Source organism: Chiloscyllium plagiosum, unplaced genomic scaffold (genome assembly GCF_004010195.1).
Source record: "Chiloscyllium plagiosum isolate BGI_BamShark_2017 unplaced genomic scaffold, ASM401019v2 scaf_6545, whole genome shotgun sequence".
Lineage (NCBI taxonomy): Eukaryota > Metazoa > Chordata > Chondrichthyes > Orectolobiformes > Hemiscylliidae > Chiloscyllium > Chiloscyllium plagiosum.
Window position 1 is genome coordinate 4,157 of NW_025212142.1, and position 19,760 is coordinate 23,916.

At 45.3% G+C, this 19,760-nt stretch overlaps 5 non-coding genes across 5 annotated transcripts; 2 read left to right on the top strand and 3 right to left on the bottom strand.

Moving 5' to 3' along the window:
- Positions 1-8,811: 8,811 nt before the first annotated feature.
- trnar-ucu lies at positions 8,812-8,903 on the bottom strand. The gene is given in 2 exon segments: positions 8,812-8,847; positions 8,867-8,903. It is a non-coding gene; the product is annotated as a tRNA-Arg (tRNA).
- Positions 8,904-10,884: 1,981 nt separating this feature from the next.
- Positions 10,885-10,976, top strand: trnar-ucu. The gene is given in 2 exon segments: positions 10,885-10,921; positions 10,941-10,976. It is a non-coding gene; the product is annotated as a tRNA-Arg (tRNA).
- A 4,639-nt stretch (positions 10,977-15,615) lies between these two features.
- On the top strand, positions 15,616-15,689 carry trnai-aau. The gene has a single exon. It is a non-coding gene; the product is annotated as a tRNA-Ile (tRNA).
- A 396-nt stretch (positions 15,690-16,085) lies between these two features.
- On the bottom strand, positions 16,086-16,167 carry trnas-cga. The gene has a single exon. It is a non-coding gene; the product is annotated as a tRNA-Ser (tRNA).
- A 195-nt stretch (positions 16,168-16,362) lies between these two features.
- On the bottom strand, positions 16,363-16,436 carry trnai-aau. Its single transcript has one exon. It is a non-coding gene; the product is annotated as a tRNA-Ile (tRNA).
- Positions 16,437-19,760: the final 3,324 nt, after the last annotated feature.

Genomic DNA, 19,760 nt, shown 5'->3' on the forward strand with positions numbered 1-19,760 from the left:
TTGGAACGGTGAAGGATGAGGGGTGACTTGATAGAGGTTTATAAGATGATCAGAGGAATAGAAGGAGTAGACAGTCAGAAACTTTTTCCCCGGGTACAACAGAGTGTTACAAGGGAACATAAATTTAAGGTGAAAGGTGGAAGGTATGGGGAGATGTCAGGGGTGGGTACTTTACCCAGAGAGTGGTGGGGGCATGGAATGCGCTGCCTGTGGGAGTGGTAGAGTCAGAATCTTTGGTGACCTTTAAGGGGCAATTAGATAGGTACATGGATGGGTGCTTAAGCTAGGACAAATGTTCGGCACAACATCGTGGGCCGAAGGGCCTGTTCTGTGCTGTATTGTTCTATGTTCTATGTTCTATGTTCTATGATCGTCCCTTTCTTATTTCTCAGTTCCACCCAAATAACTTCCCTGGATGTATTTCGGGAATATCCCCCCTCAGTACAACTGTAAAGCTATCCCTTATCAAAAACACCACACCACCCTCCTCTCTTGCCTCCCTTTCTATCCTTCCTGTAGTGTTTGTATCCTGGAACATTAAGCTGCCAGTCCTGTCCATCCCTGAGCCATGTTTCTGTAATTGCTATGATATCCCAGTCCCATGTTCCTAACCATGCCCTGAGTTCATCTGCCTTCCCTGTTAGGCCCCTTGCATTGAAATAAATGCAGTTTAATTTATTAGTCCTACCTTGTTCTCTGCTTTGTCCCTGCTTGCCCTGACTGTTTGACTGGCCTTTGTTCTCGACTGTACCAATCTCAGATTGAAATCTTTCCTCACTACCTTCCTGGGTAACCCCACCTCACTAGTTTAAATCCTCCCGAGCAGCTCTAGCAAATCTCCCTGCCAGTATATTAGTTCCCTTCCAATTTAGGTGCAATCCATCCTTCTTGAACAGGTCACTTCTACCCCAAAAGAGCTTCCAATGATCCAAAAATGTGAATCCTTCTCCCATACACCAGCTCCTCAGCCATGCATTCATCTGCTCTATCCTCCTATTTTTACCCTCACTAGCTCGTAGCACTGGGAGTAATCCAGATATTACTACTCTTGAGGACATCCTTTTTCAGTTTCTGTTTAACTCTGTAATCTCCCTCAGAACCTCAACCTTTCTCTTCCTGTGTGTCATTGGTTCCAATTTGTACCATGACCTCATGCTGGCGCCTCTCCCTCTTGAGAATATTCTGCACCCTCTCTGAGTTATCCTTGATCCTGGCACCAGGGAAGCAACACACCATTCTGATTTTTCGCTGCTGGCCACAAACATCTGTCTGTGCCTTGGACTAGAGAGTCCCCTAACACAATCGATCTCATGAAACAGGATGTATGCCTCATTGCATTAGAAGCAGTCTCAATACCAGAAACCTGGCTGTTCGAGCTACGATCACCTGAAAATCCATCACCCCCCACATTTTCCAAACAGCATAATTGTTTGAAATGGGGATAGCCACAGAAGACTCCTGCATGAACTGTCTACCTCTCTTACCTTTCCTGGAGTTAACCCATCTCTGTGACTGTATCCCCCTTCTTATAACTGACATCCATCACATCTCCTTATTCTTGTAACTACCTCATTGCCTCTAACTCTCTCTCCAACTGATCCATTTGATATGATAGGATTCGCAACCAATGGCATTTATTACAGATATAATCCTCTCCCTAAACTCCCACATCGGACAAGAAGAGCATATCACTCGACTAAAGGCTATTTTTGTTTCTTTCAGTCTACAGACCTAGGAAATAGTACGGTCTTATTCCTCTACAAAATACTGCTCCAGGTTAAATTAATGCTTATGGCTTATTTTTAAGGTTTAATCAAGAGACATATCTCAATAAAACATATAATCAAGAATGAACCACTTTACTCACTACTGCAGACTTACTGCAAGGCCAGGCTTAAAATATCCACTTATCTGTTTCTGTGCTATGACCTCTCCCAAACAGGTTCCTCCAAGATCAGTTTTGAATTTCACTGTTTGCCAATATTCCCAGATGCGCTCCGATGTCTAGCGATACATGAATCCAACAGCAACTGTGCAGGTTCACTGCCTGTCAGTCAGCAATATGGGTTCTGTCTCTCTCTCTCTCTCTCTCTCTCTCTCTCCTGCACTGACCTCACCATGTGCTGCCTTTGTCTGTTCGTCTCCCTTTTAAAAGTGCTGTTGTTTTGACTTTTTTTTCTCCAATGTTCCAAAACAATGCAACAGCATATAAAACAATAATTGCTGTTTCTGGAATTTGAGGAAATCATCTCCAACACATAAAATTCCTCAAAAAAGAAGCAGCTGTTACAACCAGAAATGTTTCCCGTCCTCCATCAGGTTGTTGGAGCAGCACTCCGAAAGCTAGTGCTTTCAAATAAACCTGTTGGACTATAACCTGGTGTAGTGTGAGTTTTAACTTTGTATAAGCCAAGCAAGAACAATATCGTGGAGGAAAGGAAGAAATGTGTTCAAAAACGATCACTAACTGATTGAGGCCAGAGTGTAGGGTATAAAAATTATTGTGGAGAACACCACAAGAAAGAAATGTAAACATGCCCAGCCTGGGGAAAGCAATGCTCTTCTCCTTTGGTTCTCCTGTGGGATGTGGGCAGCATTGGCGATGCCAGCAGTTTTTGCCCATCGCTAAATGCCTTGAACTGAGGGGCTGTTGGATCATTCCAGCAGCCATTTAAGAATTAACAACATTACAGTTGAGAGAAAGTGAGGACTGCAGATGCTAGAGATCAGAGTCAAGATCAGAGTGGTGATGGAAAAGGACAACAGGTCAGGCAGCATCTGAGGAGCAGGAAGATCGACATTTCGGGCAGGATCCCTTCATCAGGAATCATTCCAGTAGATCTCAAGTCACATGTCAGCCAGACCAGGCAATCAGGCTGAGCTGCCTTCCTTAGTGACACCAGTGAACCAGTGAGTTTTACAACAATCAGTTTTCATTTCATGGTCAAGAAGACGGAGATTAATTTTCAATTCCACACTTTAGTCATTGAATTTAAATTCCACCAGGTATTGTGGTAAGATTTGAGCTGTATCCATGTGCTTTTCAATTACTAGTCCCCTGGCGTTACTTCCACACCATAGAACTCGACCTACCCTTGAGAAATAATGCAGGACAGGGGATGGAGGTGACAGTGGAGGAGCACTTGGGACCAGTGACCATAGTTGAGTTAATTTTAAAATAGTTATGGAGAGGGACAAAACCGGTCCACAGGTTCAAGTTCTAAACTGGGGCAAGGCAAATTTTTTATGGAATTACCCAGCCTGTCATCAGAACGGAAAAACTCTGTTCCCAGAAAAATCCTGATAAGTCTCTCCTGTGCCCTCTCCAGCTTAATAATATCCTTCCTATAACAGGGCAACTAGAACTGGATGCAGTACTCTAGAAGAGGCCTCACCAACAAAGGAACAAATCCAGCAGATACACACATGGTATTTCTCGAATGGAGAAACAAAACTATTGAAGCATGGAGAATAGCCCAGTACAAAGACTGATATCATTCATGTACAAACAACTCTCCCAATAGCAAAAGGACGAGTGAACTCAGACGTAGTGACAAAACCACGATGAAATGGCAGAAAATCACATTTCATTTTGATGTGAGCACTGCCGGAACTGAGCATCGGACAGTCAGTCAGGGAACAAACACTGAGCACGCTCAACAAGAGTCAGCCCAAATGGCACTTTGGGACTTTATGGACCAGTTGTCACCAAGATGATGAAATAATGGGATTCAACAACTCGATACACTGTCACATCTGCACTACTGGAGAAACTGGTCTCAACTGGATGTGGCCAATCAGGGAGATATGAAGTCACCATCGGCACAGTCCACAGATCAACCAACAGGCTCCAAGGCCCACAATAAACCAACAAGAAATGGAGAACCAAAAGCTGCCACAGGAACAAGTAATACACATGGGAATGACACTCCACATGGAACTCTAACCCTAACCCTAACCCTAACCCTAGCCTAACCCTAGCCCTAACCTTTATTACTAGGGAAGAGATTGAGGTGCCTTTGGCAATGATCTTCGCATCGTCACTGAATGCTGGAGTAGTGCCAGATGATTGGAGGGTGGCAAATGTTAATCCCTGTTTCAAGAAAGAGATTAGGGATAATCCTGGGGATTAAAGACCAGTCAGTCTTACATCTGTAGTGGGCAAAGTATTGGAGAGGATTCTGAGAGACAGGATTTATGGTTACTTGGAAAAACCACAGTTTGATTAGAGATAGTTAGCATGTTTTTGTTCAGGGCAGGTCATGCCTCACAAACCTAATTGAACTCTTTGAGGATATGACAAAACACATTGATGAGGGTAGAGCAGTGGATGTGGTAGACATGGATTTTAGCAAGGCATTTGATAAGGTACTCCATGGTAGGCTCATTCAGAAAGTATGGAGGCATGGGGTACAGAGACATCTGGCTGTCTGGATACAGAATTGGCTGGCTCATAGAAGACTGGGAGTAGTATTAGATGGAAGATATTCAGTCTGGAGCTTGATGATCAGTGGTATTCCATAGGGATCGGTTCTGGGACCTCTGCTCTTTGTGATTTTAGAAATGACTTGGATGAAGAAGTAGAAGGGTGGGTTAGTAAGTTTTCGGCTGACATGAAGATTGGTGGAGTAGTGGATAATGTGGACCACTTTTGTAGATTGCAACTGGACATTGATAAGATGCGGAATTGGGCTGAGAAGTGGCAGATTGAGTTCAATCTGGAAAAGTGTGAGGTGTTTCACTTTGGAAGTTCAAACTTAAATGCAGAATACAGGTTTCTTGGCAGTGTGGAGGAACAGAGGGATCTTGTGGTCCATGTCCATAGATCCCTCAAATTTGTCACCCAAGTTGATAGGTTTGGTAAGAAGGCGTATGGTGTGTTGGCTCTCATTAGCAGGCAGATTGCATTTAAGAGTTGTGAGGTTATGCTGCAGCTCTATGGGGCCCTGGGTAGACCACACTTGGAATATTGTGTTCAGTTCAGATCCTCTCATTATAGGAAAGATTTGGAAGCTTCAGAGAAGGTGCAGAGAAGATTACCAGGGTGCTGCCTGGACTGGAGTTTCTTCTGAAGGAAAGCTGAGGGAGCGAGGGCTTTTCTCATTGGTGTGAGGTAGAATTTGCGGTGACTTGATAGAGGTGTACAAGATGATGAGAGGCATTGATAGAGTAGATAGCCAGAGATAGCTGAGATAGCCAGAGAACAGATAGCCAGAGCAGATAGAAATGCCTATCATGAGGGGGCATAACTTTAAGGTGATTGGAGGAAGGTTTAGGGGAAATATCAGAGGTAAGTTCTTTACACTGAGAGTGGTGGGTGCATGGAATGCACTGCCAGCAGTGGTAGTAGAGTCAGATACTTGAGGGAAACTTAAGTGACATAGGTGCATGGAAGATAGTAAAATGAAGGATATGTTGGTTAGTCTGATCATAGAGTGGATAAGGGATCAGCACAACATTGAGGACTGAAGGGCCTGTACTGTGCTGAACTGTACTGTTCTATGTTTGATTTCCTATTCTGAACTCTCCTGCATCTGAAAGATGGAACCACATTCAACCCTGCTCATCTCCTCCTTGTTTAACATACTACAAAAGCTGTTACAGGTAGAAGATCCTTTATCCGAACATCTAAAAACCAAAAAGCTCTGAAATCCGAAGGTTTTTTGTGAAGTTTCTTTTCATTAACAAGGTTGTTTGGCGAGCAAACAGTTAGCCTAAGTCGACACCCACTTGATGCGTGTCACTCACATGCGACATGGGGGGCGTGGCCAAACATGTTCTTAGTTAGAAGTCTGCTTCTCTGGTAAGATTTTAAAAAATGTCACCATCAAACTGTCAGTATTTTGAAAACCGAAAAATTCAGAATTCTGAAAAACAGCTGGTCCCGAGCATTTCGGATAAAAGATCTTCTACCTGTATAATCTACTTTTTATGTTACTTGCTATTTTAAATTCATATTACATTCTTTTTCTTTATCAATGTATTCATACTGGAGTCCTAGAGTCACCAAGTCAGACCTCTCAGTCCAAGTCCTCAATTCTGACCAGGTTTCCCAAACTTAGCTAATCCCATTTTCCTGCTTTTGGCCCAAATCTCTCTGAACCTTTCCTCCCAATCTACCTGTCCAAATGTCTTTAAAATGTTGTAATTGTACTTGGCTCCACCACTTCCTCTGGCAGCTCTTTCCATATGTGCCCCACCCTCCGTGTGAAAATGTTGCCCCTCAGGTTCCTATTCAATCTTTCCCCTCTTATCTTAAACCAAACCCCCTGAGTTTTGAACTCCTCTACCCCGGGCAAAGACTATGGCTATTTGCTTTTTCTCCCCATGTCATGATTTTGTAAATCTGTATAAGGTCCCCCCTTAGCCTCCTTAGCCTATCCAACTTCTCCTTGTAAGTCAACCCTTTCAGTCTTGGTGACATTCTTGTCAATCTGTTTGCACACTTTCCAGTTTAATAACATCCTTCCTATTGCAGGGTGACCAGAATTGTACACAGAACTCCAAATGTGGTCTTACCAATGCCTTGTACTGCTGTAATATGACATCCCAACCCTGTACAATGTTCTGATCGATGAAGGCAAGTGTGCCAAATGCCTTCTTGATTTGGAGATGCTGGTGTTAGACTGAGGTGGACAAAGTTAAAAATCACACAACACCAGGTAATAGTCCAACGGGTTTATTTGGAAGCACTAGCTTTCAGAGTGCTGCTCCTTCATCAGATGGTTGTGGAGCAGGATCCTCAGACACAGAATTTCTAAAAAAGATTAGTGTTACGCAGCTGAAATGATATATTGACAAACAAATTGTTTCAGTTGCATGACACTATAATCTTTTGCTCTATCTTCTGTATGTTATGATCCCGCTCCACAGCTACCTGATGAAGGAGCAGCGCTCCAAAATCTTATGCTTCCAAATAGACCTGTTGTACTATAACTTGGTGTTGCGTGATTTTTAAAAATGCCTTTGTCACCACCCTGTCTACCTGCGATGCCAATTTCCAAGAATTATATACCTGCACCCCTAGATCTCTCTCTGTTCAACAACATTCCACAGAGCACTACCATTAATTGTTTAAGTCCTGCCCTGGTCAGTCTTCCCAAAATGCAACACCTAGCTTTTATTGAAATTAAACTCCACCTGTCATTCCTTGGCACACTGGCCCAGTTGATCAAAGCTGCACTGTACTCTTAGTTAACCTTCTTCACTATCCACTGTACGATCAATGTTTGTGTCATTTGTAAACTTACTGATCATACCTCTTATATTCTCATTTAAATCATCTATATAAATGATGAGCAACATTGCTCCCTGCTCTAATCCTTACGGCACACCATTGGTCACAGGCCTCCAGTTAGAAGAACAACCCTCTACCACAACCCTCTGTCTCCTACCGAAAGCCATTTTTTGTATTCAATTGACAAGCTCGCTCTGGATCCGATGTGACCTAACCTTACTGAACAGTCTACCATGCACAACCCTGTGGAAGGCCTTGTGAAAGTTCACGGAGACAACGTCTACTATTCTACCTCTATCTGTCTTCTTGGTTAACTCTTCAAAAAACTTGATCAAATTTGTGAGATGATTTCCCATATACAAAGCTATGCAGACTATCCCTAAAAAGCCCTTCCCTTTTGAAATGCATGTAGGTCCTGTCTCTGAGAATCCCCTCCAACAACCTGCCCATCATTGACATCAGGCTCACTGGTCTCTGGTTCCACAGCTTTTCCATCCAGTCTTTCTTATAAATGGCACAAAATCAGCTCCCCTTCAGTCTTCCTGCATCACACCCGTGGCTGTGGATATTACAAATATCTCTGCTTGATATCTCACCCCACAATTTCTTCCTTAGCCTCACACAATGTCCTCAGATACACTTAGAGTCATAGAGTCATAGAGATGTACAGCACGTAAACAGACCCTTTGGTCCAACCTGTCCATGCCGACCAGATATCCCAACCCAATCTAGTCCCACCTGCCAGCACCCGGCCCATATCCCTGCAAACTCTTCCTATTCATATACTCATCCAAATGCCTCTTAAATGTTGCAATTGTACCAGCCTCAACCACATCCTCTGGCAGCTCATTCCATACGCGTACCACCCTCTGCGTGAAAAGGTTGCCCCTTAGGTCTCTTTATATCTTTCCCCTCTCACTCTAAACCTATGCCCTCTAGTTCTGGACTCCCTGACCCCAGGGAAAAGACTTTGTCTATTTATCCTATCCATGCCCCTCATGATTTTGTAAGGGGTTTTGTGTGTGTGTCTGTGTGTGTTTGGGGGGTTTTGTGTGTGTGTCTGTGTGTGTTTGGGGGGTTTTGTGTGTGTGTCTGTGTGTGTTTGGGGGGTTTTGTGTGTGTGTCTGTGTGTGTTTGGGGGGTTGTGTGTGTGTGTGTGTTTGGGGGGGTGTGCGTGAAATTGCAGGGTTATTTCCCAAACAAATACTCTGAAGCTGGAAGCGCCTGTTGGCTTTCCCTTGCCTTGCAGACAAACGCAGAACTAGCCGTTTTTCCAAATGCATCTTTCGAGAAAAACAAAACACACAAAAACAGCCAACACAACAAAGCGAACATGCCTCACTCCCTTCCCCCCACCTCCTCCAGACCCCGGACAGTGCGGTGCAAACAGACCCCATCAGAGCAAGGCTTTGGGCGAGTCAATCTCGCTTCACATGCCCCTCACCTGCCCGAGACTCACTGCAGGCAGGACGTATCGCAGGTCGTTCAGCCTCGGGTCCAGCGGACCTTGACTCACCTGTCCCTGGGGCTGCAGGAAAAATAGCCCCGCACCCCCAAGAATGCAGCTTAAAACCCGACTCTGGTGGGACTCGAACCCACAACCTTTGAATGCCTTCAACAGCCTCAGACTAGAAGTCCAACGCGCTATCCATTGCGCCACAGAGCCTCTTGCGACGCCCCTGCTCTATATGCTTCCTATGATGATGCTAAAAATCACATAACACCAGGTTATAGTCCAACAGGTTTAATTGGAAGCACTAGCTTTCGGAGCGATGCTCCTTCATCAGATGGTAGTGGAGGGCTCGATCGTAACAGAATTTATAGCAAAAATTTGCAGTGTGATGTAACTGAAATTATACATTGAAAAATTGGTTGTCTGTTAAGTCTTTCATCTGTTAGAATACAGTGATAGTTTCACTTCTTTCATGTGTAAATCACAAAACCTTTTCTTTAAAGTTGCATTCTCGGGTTAGCTGTTAACAATGGTGATAGATAGACAATATGTTGAAGGTGTTAGCCCCCTGTGTTCTCTGTCTATGACCTGATGTTTAGATTGATTCCAATCTAAAAAGTGAGATAACAGAGTGTGTGTATGCTCATGTCCCTCTGTATACACACACTGTGATCAGTCCCTCTGTGTACACACTGTGATCATGTCCCTCTGTATACACACACTGTGATCATGTCCCTCTGTATACACACACTGTGATCAGTCCCTCTGTATCCACACACACTGTGATCATGTCCCTCTGTATACACACACTGTGATCAGTCCCTCTGTATACACACACACTGTGATCAGTCCCTCTGTATACACACACTGTGATCAGTCCCTCTGTATACACACACTGTGATCATGTCCCTCTGTATACACACACTGTGATCAGTCCCTCTGTATACACACACACTGTGTCAGCCCTCTGTATACACACTCTGTGATCAGTCCCTCTGTATACACACACACTGTGTCAGCCCTCTGTATACACACACTGTGATCAGCCCTCTGTATACACACACACTGTGTCAACCCTCTGTATACACACACTGTGATCAGCCCTCTGTATACACACACACTGTGATCAGTCCCTCTGTATACACACACACTGTGATCAGTCTCTCTGTATACACACACACTGTGATCAGTCTCTCTGTATACACACACTGTGATCAGTCTCTCTGTATATACACACACACTGTGATCAGTCTCTCTGTATACACACACGCTGTGATTACAACATGGGTGCTGGGGAAAATATAAGCCCTACCACATGTGGTAGTGTGGGGGTAAAGTTCAAAAAAAAGAGAAAGAAAAGAAAATGTAAAGCTTTGTTTTGCGAACAATACAGGCAGATCACATGGTTAAGTAGCATAGAGAAGTACATGATGGGTAAACAGCGACAAAAACAAAAACACAGGGACAGGCCAATGTTCAGAGTTTGTGAGTCCATTCAGTATTCTAACAACAGGAGGGTAGAAACCGGCTGGTGCGTGTGTTCAGGCTTCTGTATCCTCTCCCCGATGGTAGAGGTTGTAGAAAACCATTGTCAGGGTGGGGGTGGATCTTTGAGAATGCTGGCGGCCTTCCCTTGACAGCGGGGCCTGGTGGATGGATGCTATAGATGGGAGGTAGGCCTCTGTGATTGTCCGGGCCGAGTTCACCACTCTCTGTAACCGTCTCCGACCTTGAATGGTACAGTTGCCATACCAGGTAGTGATACATCCAGACAGAATGCTCTCAATGGCACACTGATACTGCCATTTGTAAACAACGCAAAACGTCACGGCCTGGATTGTTTCTGGGCTCCATGCACCCCTGCGAGGGAAGATGTGACTTTTGAGAGTTGTTTTCTTTAACTCTGGCAGGATGGCTGGGGTGGGGGAGGTCGGGGAGGTGGTGAAAAAGGGGCAGTGCTGACTTGTGGAACTCTCCTTCTTAAACTGGAACGATTCCGAGAGACACTAGCAAGTTTGAGTGACAATTCTGAGAGAGAGAGAGAGTTAAATAAGTCTGCTGAGAGAGTGATAAGGTGTTGTAAATATTCTTGAAGAGAGAATATAATGGAATGAGGAGCAGTCCCGCCAGTCTCTTTTGTCATTCGATACAATTTCACCTCTTGAAGGTGCCAATGTTGGACTGTGATGTACCAAGCTCTGTGGCACAATGGATAGCGTGTTGGACTTCTAGTCTGAGACTGTTGAAGGTATTCAAAGGTTGTGGGTTCGAGTCCCACCAGAGTTGGGTTTTAAGCTGCATTCTTTGGGGTGCAGGGCTATTTTGGGGTGATTCAGTGGTTAGCACTGCTGCCTCACAGCGCCAGCGACCCAGCTTCGATTCCGGCCTGGCGTGGTGTCTGCACATTCTCCCTGTGTCTGGGTGCGATGTGCAGGTCAGGCAAATTGGCCATTCTAAATTGCCCACAGTGTTAGGTGCATTCGTCAGAGGGAAATGGGTCTGGGAGGGTTACTCTGCGGAGGGTCAGTGTGGACTCATTGGGCCGGAGGGCCTGTTTCCATACTGTAGGGAATTTAAAATTTATAGTCCAGCAGCTTTATTTGGAAGCAGCAGCTTTCGGAGCACTGCTCCTTGGTTGTAACTGATTTCATCTTGGCCTCGTGTTCACTTTCCAACCTGCGCTCCATAACCTTTCAACTAACTGTAACTCAACAAAGGAATGTAGCAAATAGGCATAAGTCTAGCCCACTGTACACTTGGACCCTGCTCTGCCATCTTTATGGCTGATCATCAATACCCCAATCCGACCTTGCCCCACGTTCCTCAATCTTTTAATCACAAGATCTATATCTACTTTCTTTTTGAAAACACACAATGTTTTGGTCTCAACCCTATCTGTTGAATTTCACCACTCTCTGAGGAAAGAAATTGCCTCTAGTCTCAACTCTAAAAGTTTCACCCTTAAACTCTGGTGCGGCTGTATTGCATACAGTTCTGGTCACTGCATTATAGGAAGGATGTGGAAGCTTTGGAAAGGGTGCAGAGGAGATTTATAAGGTGTAGCCTGGTATGGAGGGAAGGTCTTCGAAGAAAAGGCTGAGGGACTTGAGGCTGTTTTCGTTAAAGAGAAGAAGGTTGAGGGGTGACTGCGTATAATATAATCAGAGGGTTAGATAGGGTGGACAGTGAAAGCCTTTTCCTTCTGCTGGCACGAGGTCACATAGCTTTAAATTGAAGGGTGATAGATATAGGACAGATGTCAGAGGTAGCTTCTTTACTCAGAGAATAGTAGGGGCATAGAACACACTGCCTTGCTGAGGGAGGGAGAGGACTGGCAGCTCAATGTTCCAGGGTAGAGATGCACATGGAAGGATAGAAGGAGAGGCAAGAGAGGAGGGAAAATGCCTTTTTTTGATGAAGGATAACAATGCGACAATACTTGGAGAGGATTGAGGGATCATCCAGTGAAGCTCTGTGGCTGGAATTGCAAAAATAAAAGAGGGTGATCACTTTGATGGGATTGTACATTAGGCCCCCAATAGTCAGCGGGAAATTGAGCAACAAATATCTCGGGAGGTCACAGATAGTTGTAAGAGGAATCGGGTTGATATGGAGGTGCCGGTGCTGGACTGGAGTGGACAAAGTTAAAATCAAAACAACACCAGGTTACATGTCCAACCGGTTTATTTGGAAATACTAGTGCTGGAAGACTTGGAGAGTAACTACTAGAGGGGCATAGGTTTAGGGTGAGAGGGGAAAAATTTAAAAGGGATCTAAGGGGCAACTTTTTCACGCAGGGGTGGTACAGGTATGGTATGAGCTGCCAGAGGAAGTGGTAGAGGCTGGTACAATTACAACATTTAAAAGGCATTTGGATGGGTATATAAATAGGAAGGGTTTAGAGGGATATGGGCCAAGTGCTGGAAAGTGGGACTAGATGAAGTTAGGATATCTGGTCAGCATGGGCGGGTTGGACAATTGTGCTGTACATCTCTATGACTCTAATGTTGTGCTATTATTTAAAAAGATTGCAAGGAAAGGCCAGGGAGTTGGAGGGGATTCTGAGAGAGATGCTACGTGCATTTGGAAAGGTAAGGACTGATTAGGAATAGCTAACACAGCTTTGTGCGTGGGAAGCCGTGTATCACAAACTTGATGGAACTTTTCGAAGAAATGACCAATGAAGTCATAGCAGTAGACATGCTCTGCGTGGACTTTAGGATTCCTGATGAACATTCCTAATGAAGGGCTCACATCCGAAACGTTGACTCCCCTGCTCCTTGGAGGCTGCCTGACCCGCTGTGCTTTTCCAGCGCCATACTTTTCGACGACACGGATTTTAGCCAGGCCTTCGACAAGGTTCCACAAGGTAGACTGGTTAGTAAGGTTAGGCCACATGGGAGAGCCAGCTAACTGAATACAAAAGTGGGTGGATGGTAGGAGACAGAGGGTGGTGGGTAGAGGGTTGTTGTTCAGGATTGATGCCTGGATCGGTGCTAGGTCCACTGTAGTTTGTCATTTACATAAACAATTTGGATGAGAATGCATAAGAGGAATGGTTAGTCAGTTTGTAGATGACAACAAATTTGGTGGCATAGCAGGCAGTGAAGAACATTATCGCGGGGTAGAAAGGAATCTTGATCAACTGGGCCAATGGGCCGAGGAGTGGCAGATGAAGTTTAATTTCCATAAATGCAAGATGTTGCATTTTGGTAAGACAAACCAGGGCGGGACTTACACACTTAATGGTAGGGTCTTAGGGAATATTTTCAAACAGACAGACTTAGGAGTGCATGCACATAACCCACTGAAGGTGGCATCACAGGTAGACAGCACTCACCTGCCTTCAGCATTAATTACAGGAATTGGGGTGTCACATTACAGCTGTACAGTACATTGGTAAGACTACATTTGGAGTACTGCACACAATTCTGGGTCAGCCTGCTATGGGAAGGATGTCCCTAAACTGGAACGGATGCAAAAAAACATTTACAAGGATGGAACCAAGACTGGAGGGTTTGTGTTGTAAGGAAAGGCTGGGACATAGCAGGCTGAGGGGTGACCTTATAGAAGTTTATAAAATCATGACAAAACGAATGGCCAAGGTCTTTTCCCCAGGATAGGAGAGTCCAAAAGTAGAGGGCATAGGGTTTTAGGTGAGAAGGGAAAAATTTAAAAGGGACCTAAGGGGCAACTTTTTCATGCAGAGGGTGGTGTGTACATGGAACGAGCTGCGAGAGGAAATGGTAGATGCTGGTACAATTATAACATTTAAAAGACATTTGGACACATACGTGGATAGGAAAGGTTTAGAGGGCTGAATGTAGGCAAACGGGACTAGTTCAGGTTAGAAAATCTGGTCAGCATGGATGAGTTGGGCCGAAGGGTCTGTTTCCATGCTGTACATCTCTATGACTCTCTGAATCTCCTCTGAACTGCTTTCAGTACATCCGTCATCAAGTAAGGGACCAAAATTGTGTGCAATACTCTAAGTCTCTAAAATGCCTTTTCATTTATACACTGTTCCTTTGGCAATAAATGCTAAAATTACATTTGCTTTCCTTCTCACCTGCTGTACCCAGCAGGTGAGAAGGGCTGTGTTCATGACTCTCTGTAATCCTGGGCAGAGCTGATTTGGAGATGCTGGTGCTGGACTGAGGTGTACAGACACACACACATGCACACATACACTTATATGTTTGTGGGGTGAATTTGAACTTGCAGAGTTACATCATACTTTGCTCAAAAACTGCATGAATCTCTGTTAACTTATTTTGTTTAGATTAGAATCAATCTAAACATTATGGCACAGACCACAGCACACAGGGGGCTAACACCTTCAACACATTGTCTGGACTGACACCAATTGTTACAGTTAGCCTGAGAATGTAACTTTTAAAAAAAAGTTTTGTGATTTACAATTCTGGTCTCCTTCCTATTGGAAAGATGTTGTGAAACTTGAAAGGGTTCAGAAAAGATTTACAAGGATGTTGCCAGGGTTGGAGGATCTGAGCTAGAGGGAGAGGCTGAACAGGCTGTGGGTGTTTTCCCTGGAGGGTCGGAGACTGAGGGGTGACCTTATAGAGGTTTACAAAATTATGAGGGGCATGGCTATTACATATGAAAGAAGTGAAACTAACATGGTCATTCTAACAGATGAGAGACTTAACAAACAATCAAGGTATTTTTCAATGTATAATTTCAGTTACATCACACTGTAAACTTTCGTTATAAGTTCTGTGTCTTACAATTGCGTACTCCACAACCAACTGATGAAGGAGCAGCGCTCTGAAAGCTAGTGCTTCCAATTAAACCTGTTGGACTATAATCTGGTGCTGTGTGAATTTTAGCTTTCAGAGCGCTGCTCCTTCATCAGTTGGTTGTGGAGTACGCAATTGTAAGACACAGAACTTATAACAAAGGTTTACAGTGTGATGTAACTGAAATTATACATTGAAAAAGACCTTGATTGTTTGTTAAGTCCCTCATCTTTTAGAATGGGCATGTTGGTTTCAGTTCTTTCATAAGTAAATCCTAGAATTTTCTTTATTGTCAGGTGAACTTGAACAATGCTGGCCCAGATAATGCACTGAAGCTGTGAGGAGAAAGCTAATGTTTCTAAATAGCCCTGTTGGACTATAATCTGATTTTGACCTGGGCAGGAGTAGTTGCAAAACAGCTCTGAAGAGAGCACTCCAAGAGCTGTAACAATTTTGAGAGGAGTAAGGTGCTGTCACAGAAACATCTTGTGAGAGTGCAATAAGTAAAACAGTGCTGGAAAGAGAGTAATCTTGGGTTACTGCGATTCTAAGTGAGAGAGCAATGGGGTGGTGCCACAATTCTGTGTGGAAGGTAGCAGAGCATGAGAGCAAACCAATTAGTACAGCAATTCTATGAAAGAGTACAAGGGGCAAACCTTGCAACTGGCCGGTTAGCTCAGTTGGTTAGAGCGTGGTGCTAATAACGCCAAGGTCGCGGGTTCGATCCCCGTACGGGCCATTGATTTAATTTGTTTTAGTAATTTTGATTATCTTCCTTGGTGCATAAAGGGAAGACGGTTTAACATTGCTTTGGGGAGGAGAGGCTAAGTCAGGAACCGGGCAGGGGAGTTGCAAAGGGGACCTTGCACCCTTTAATGTTTACTGTAAAACGATGTCTGAGTGGCGTCTCACTCGGGGGGAAACCTTTAAAATTGCCAAAAAAAGAGTGAGGAGCTCGCTGCGAGCAGGGTTCGAACCTGCGCGGGGAAACCCCATTGGATTTCGAGTCCAACGCCTTAACAGGGGAGTTGCAAAGGGGACCTTGCACCCTTTAACGTTTACTGTAAAACGATGTCTGAGTGGCGTCTCACTCGGGGGGAAACCTTTCAAATTGCCAAAAAAAGAGTGAGGAGCTCGCTGCGAGCAGGGTTCGAACCTGCGCGGGGAAACCCCATTGGATTTCGAGTCCAACGCCTTAACCACTCGGCCATCGCAGCTACAGGAAACTGCCTTTGCATTTCTCATACTAATACCGGGCAGCAAGTGCTTTCCAGCTCCGACTATGGGGTTTTTCACCCCTCTGCGTGTTTACTTTCCGTGTGTTTCCTTTTGCAAATACCTGCCCACCCCCACGTCGCTGGCTGTCAAAGGAAAACAACTCACTGCTTTTTGCAACAAAAAGAAATTGAGAATGGCCCGTACGGGGATCGAACCCGCGACCTTGGCGTTATTAGCACCACGCTCTAACCAACTGAGCTAACCGGCCGTCTCACGCAGCCAGCGCTCGCCGAGTTTCCCAGTCATTGAGTAAGAATTTAATCTCTTTGAACTACATTTATAACCAAAGCTTTTTACTGTGCCTCGGTACACCGTGACAATAAATCCAATTCAATTCAATTCATGGTAGCTCACTGCTACTACCCTATATATATATATATATATATATATAAATATCTCTCTCTTTCCCTGACACTACTGGTTGCTCAGTCCCAACCCTGCCACTTATGAGGCCAGTTCCAGGCTTGCTGAGTTCCTCCCGCCTCCTTCGTGTCTCCCTAAGCACAGGGCAAAAATGGGTACTGCAGATAGAGTCATAGAGATGTACAGCACGGAAACAGACCCTTCGGTCCAACCCGTCCACGCCGACCAGATATCCCAACCCAATCTAGTCCCACCTGCCAGCACCCGGCCCATATCCCTCCAAACCTTTCCTATTCATATACCCATCCAAATGCCTCTTCAATGTTGCAGTTGTACCAACCTCCACCACTTCCTCTGGCAGCTCATTCCATAAACGTACCACCCTCTGGGTGAAAAAGTTGCCCCTTAGGTCTCTTGTATATCTTTCCCCTCTCATCCTAACCTATACCCTCTAGTTCTGCATTCCCACGCCCCAGGGAAAAAAACTTTGCCTATTTACCCTATTCATGCCCCTCATGGTTTTACAAACCTCTATAAGGTCACCCCTCAGCCTCTGATGCTCCAGGGAAAACAGCCCCAGCCTGTTCAGCCTCTCCCTATAGTTCAAATCCTCCAACCCTGGCAACATCCTTGTGAATCTTTTCTGAATCCTTTCAAGTTTCACAACATCATTCCGATAGGAAGGAGACCAGAATTGCACACAATATTCCAACAGTGGCCTAACCAATGTCCTGTAACATGACCTCCCAACTCCTGTACTCAATACTCTGACCAATAAAGGAAAGCGTACCAAACATCTTCTTCACTATACTATCTACCTGCAACTCCACTTTCAAGGAGCTATGAACCTGCACTCCAGGGTCTCTTTATTCAGCAACACTACCTAGGTCCTTACCATTAAGTGTATAAGTCCCACCAAGACCTGCCTTCCCAAAATACAGTACCTCACATTTAACTAAATTAAACTCCAGCTGCCACTTCTCAGCCCATTTGTCCAACTAGTCAAGATCCTGTTGTAATATGAGGTAACCTTCTTCGCTGTCCACTACCCCTCCAATTTTGGTGTCATCTGCAAACTTACTAACCTCTTATGCTCACATCCAAATCATTTACATAAATGACGAAAAGTAGTGACCAAGCATCATGCATGTCTCATGTCCAGCTTTGTGAAGGACACCACTTATTCTGCAAAATGTACTTGCTAGAGATCAGGGTCAAGATTAGAGTGGTGCTGGAAAAGCACAGCAGGTCAGGCAGCATCAGAGGAGCAGGAAAAATCAATCTCCTGATGGAGGGCATTTGCCCAAAATGTCGATTCTCCTGCTCCTCAGATGCTGCCTGACCTACTGTGTTTTTCCAGCACCACTTTAATCTTGACCACAATTGTAAAACAATGCACTCTCCCTTGTACACAAATGTTGACTGAATGCATGACAAACTTTCACTCGGAGGTTTTCTGCTCCTGCGTTCCTCTCTCAGCCAAAGAGATACCCTGACTTCTAATCCAAGCAGGAGCATCAGATGTCTTTCAGGAGCAGAGGATGAAGAAGAGGACAAAGCCATTGGACCAGTCTATCCTGCTTTGTTATTCAACAGGGCCATGGCTGTTTATTCTGCTCGTCCTAAACTCCATATCAAAGAACAGCGTGTCCCGTTATAAAAGATGGAAGTGTTTACCTAAGATTGTCTGCTGCATCACATCTCCATGACACGTGGCTATAAATTCTGTGAGCACAATCTTAACTTCCACAACCACCTGATGAAGGAGTGTCGCTCCGAAAGCTAGTGTGCTTCCAATTAAACCTGTTGGACTATAACCTGCCGTGTGATTTTTAACTTTGTCCAGCCAATCCATCACCGGCTACTCCAAGTTGTAAATTCCAGTAAATATAGTCTGAACTGGTCCAGTCTCTCCTTGTAGATCAGGCCCGCCAGTCCTGCACCTCCTGCATCACAACATTTTCCCTCAGATGAAGAGACCAACTGCACACAATATAACCAGGTGCGGTCTGACCAAGGCCTTGTAAAGTTGCAGCAAGACATCCCTGTCCCAGTGCTCAATTCCTCTCACAATGAAGGCCATCAGACCATCCGCCGAATGCCCTCGGTCAGATCCACCGACGTCAAGTCGGTGTTCTTCTCTGACCACTGCCTCCTGCTGGCCGACTGTCACCTACAGGACAAGCAGCAGGTTGGCAAGGGAACGTGGACGCTGAACACCAAGCTGTTGACCCCAAGAAAACATTGAGGAGCTCAAGAGGCTGGAGAACCCTCTTTGAGTCTCCAGAGAACTGGTGGGAAACGGGAAAAGGGAACATCAAGAGGTTCTTCGTCTTCAAAGGGGTTCAGGAGGCAAGAGAGAGGCGGGGAAAACTGTCCAGACTCCGGGAAATCATGCAGAACTTGGTCCCGCTGCAGACGATGGGGGTCAGTGTGGTGGAGGAGGTGAAAGGCCAGCAAGCCTCACTCTCTGCCCCGGAGGCCTCCAAGATAATCTTCTTCACATTTCTTCATCCAGAAGGTGTACAAGGAGGAATCTGTGCTCAGCAGCCTGAAGGAAGGTGATGGCTCAGTAACGTCACCTCAGGCTGACGTCATGAGGATCTGTAAATCCTTCTGTGCCAGTCTGTATGACTCGAAGCCAACCGACAGCGCGGCCTCCCCGTCGTTCCTGTCCTCTATCACGGAGGTCTTAGACGACAGAACACGGGAGAGGCTGGTCCAGCCACTATCCCTGGATGAGCTGACCAAGGTCCTCAAATCCTTCAAAAAGGATAAAACTCTCGGAAGCGATGACTTCCCGGTCGAACGTTATGCTGCTCTGTGGGACCCGATTGGTCAGGACCTGCCGCAGGTGTTTGCCAGTATGCTACTTGCAGGTGTGGACCCATGAGGAAAGGCATCATTACCCTCATCGACAAGCGGAAGGGGGACAGGGAGGAGATTGGAAATGGGCAACCAATCTCACTGTTGAATGTGGATTATAAAATCTTGTCAAGGGTCATCGCCAATTGGATCAGGTCTGCTCCGAGATCGGTGATTCATCCTGACCCAACCTAAGCTGTACCGGGCAGGAATATCGCTGAGAGGGTCGCACGCAGGGTCAGTGATACACACACAGTCGGGTCAGTCTGCTCCCCTCCCCCCCCCCCCTCCGGGGTCAGTGATA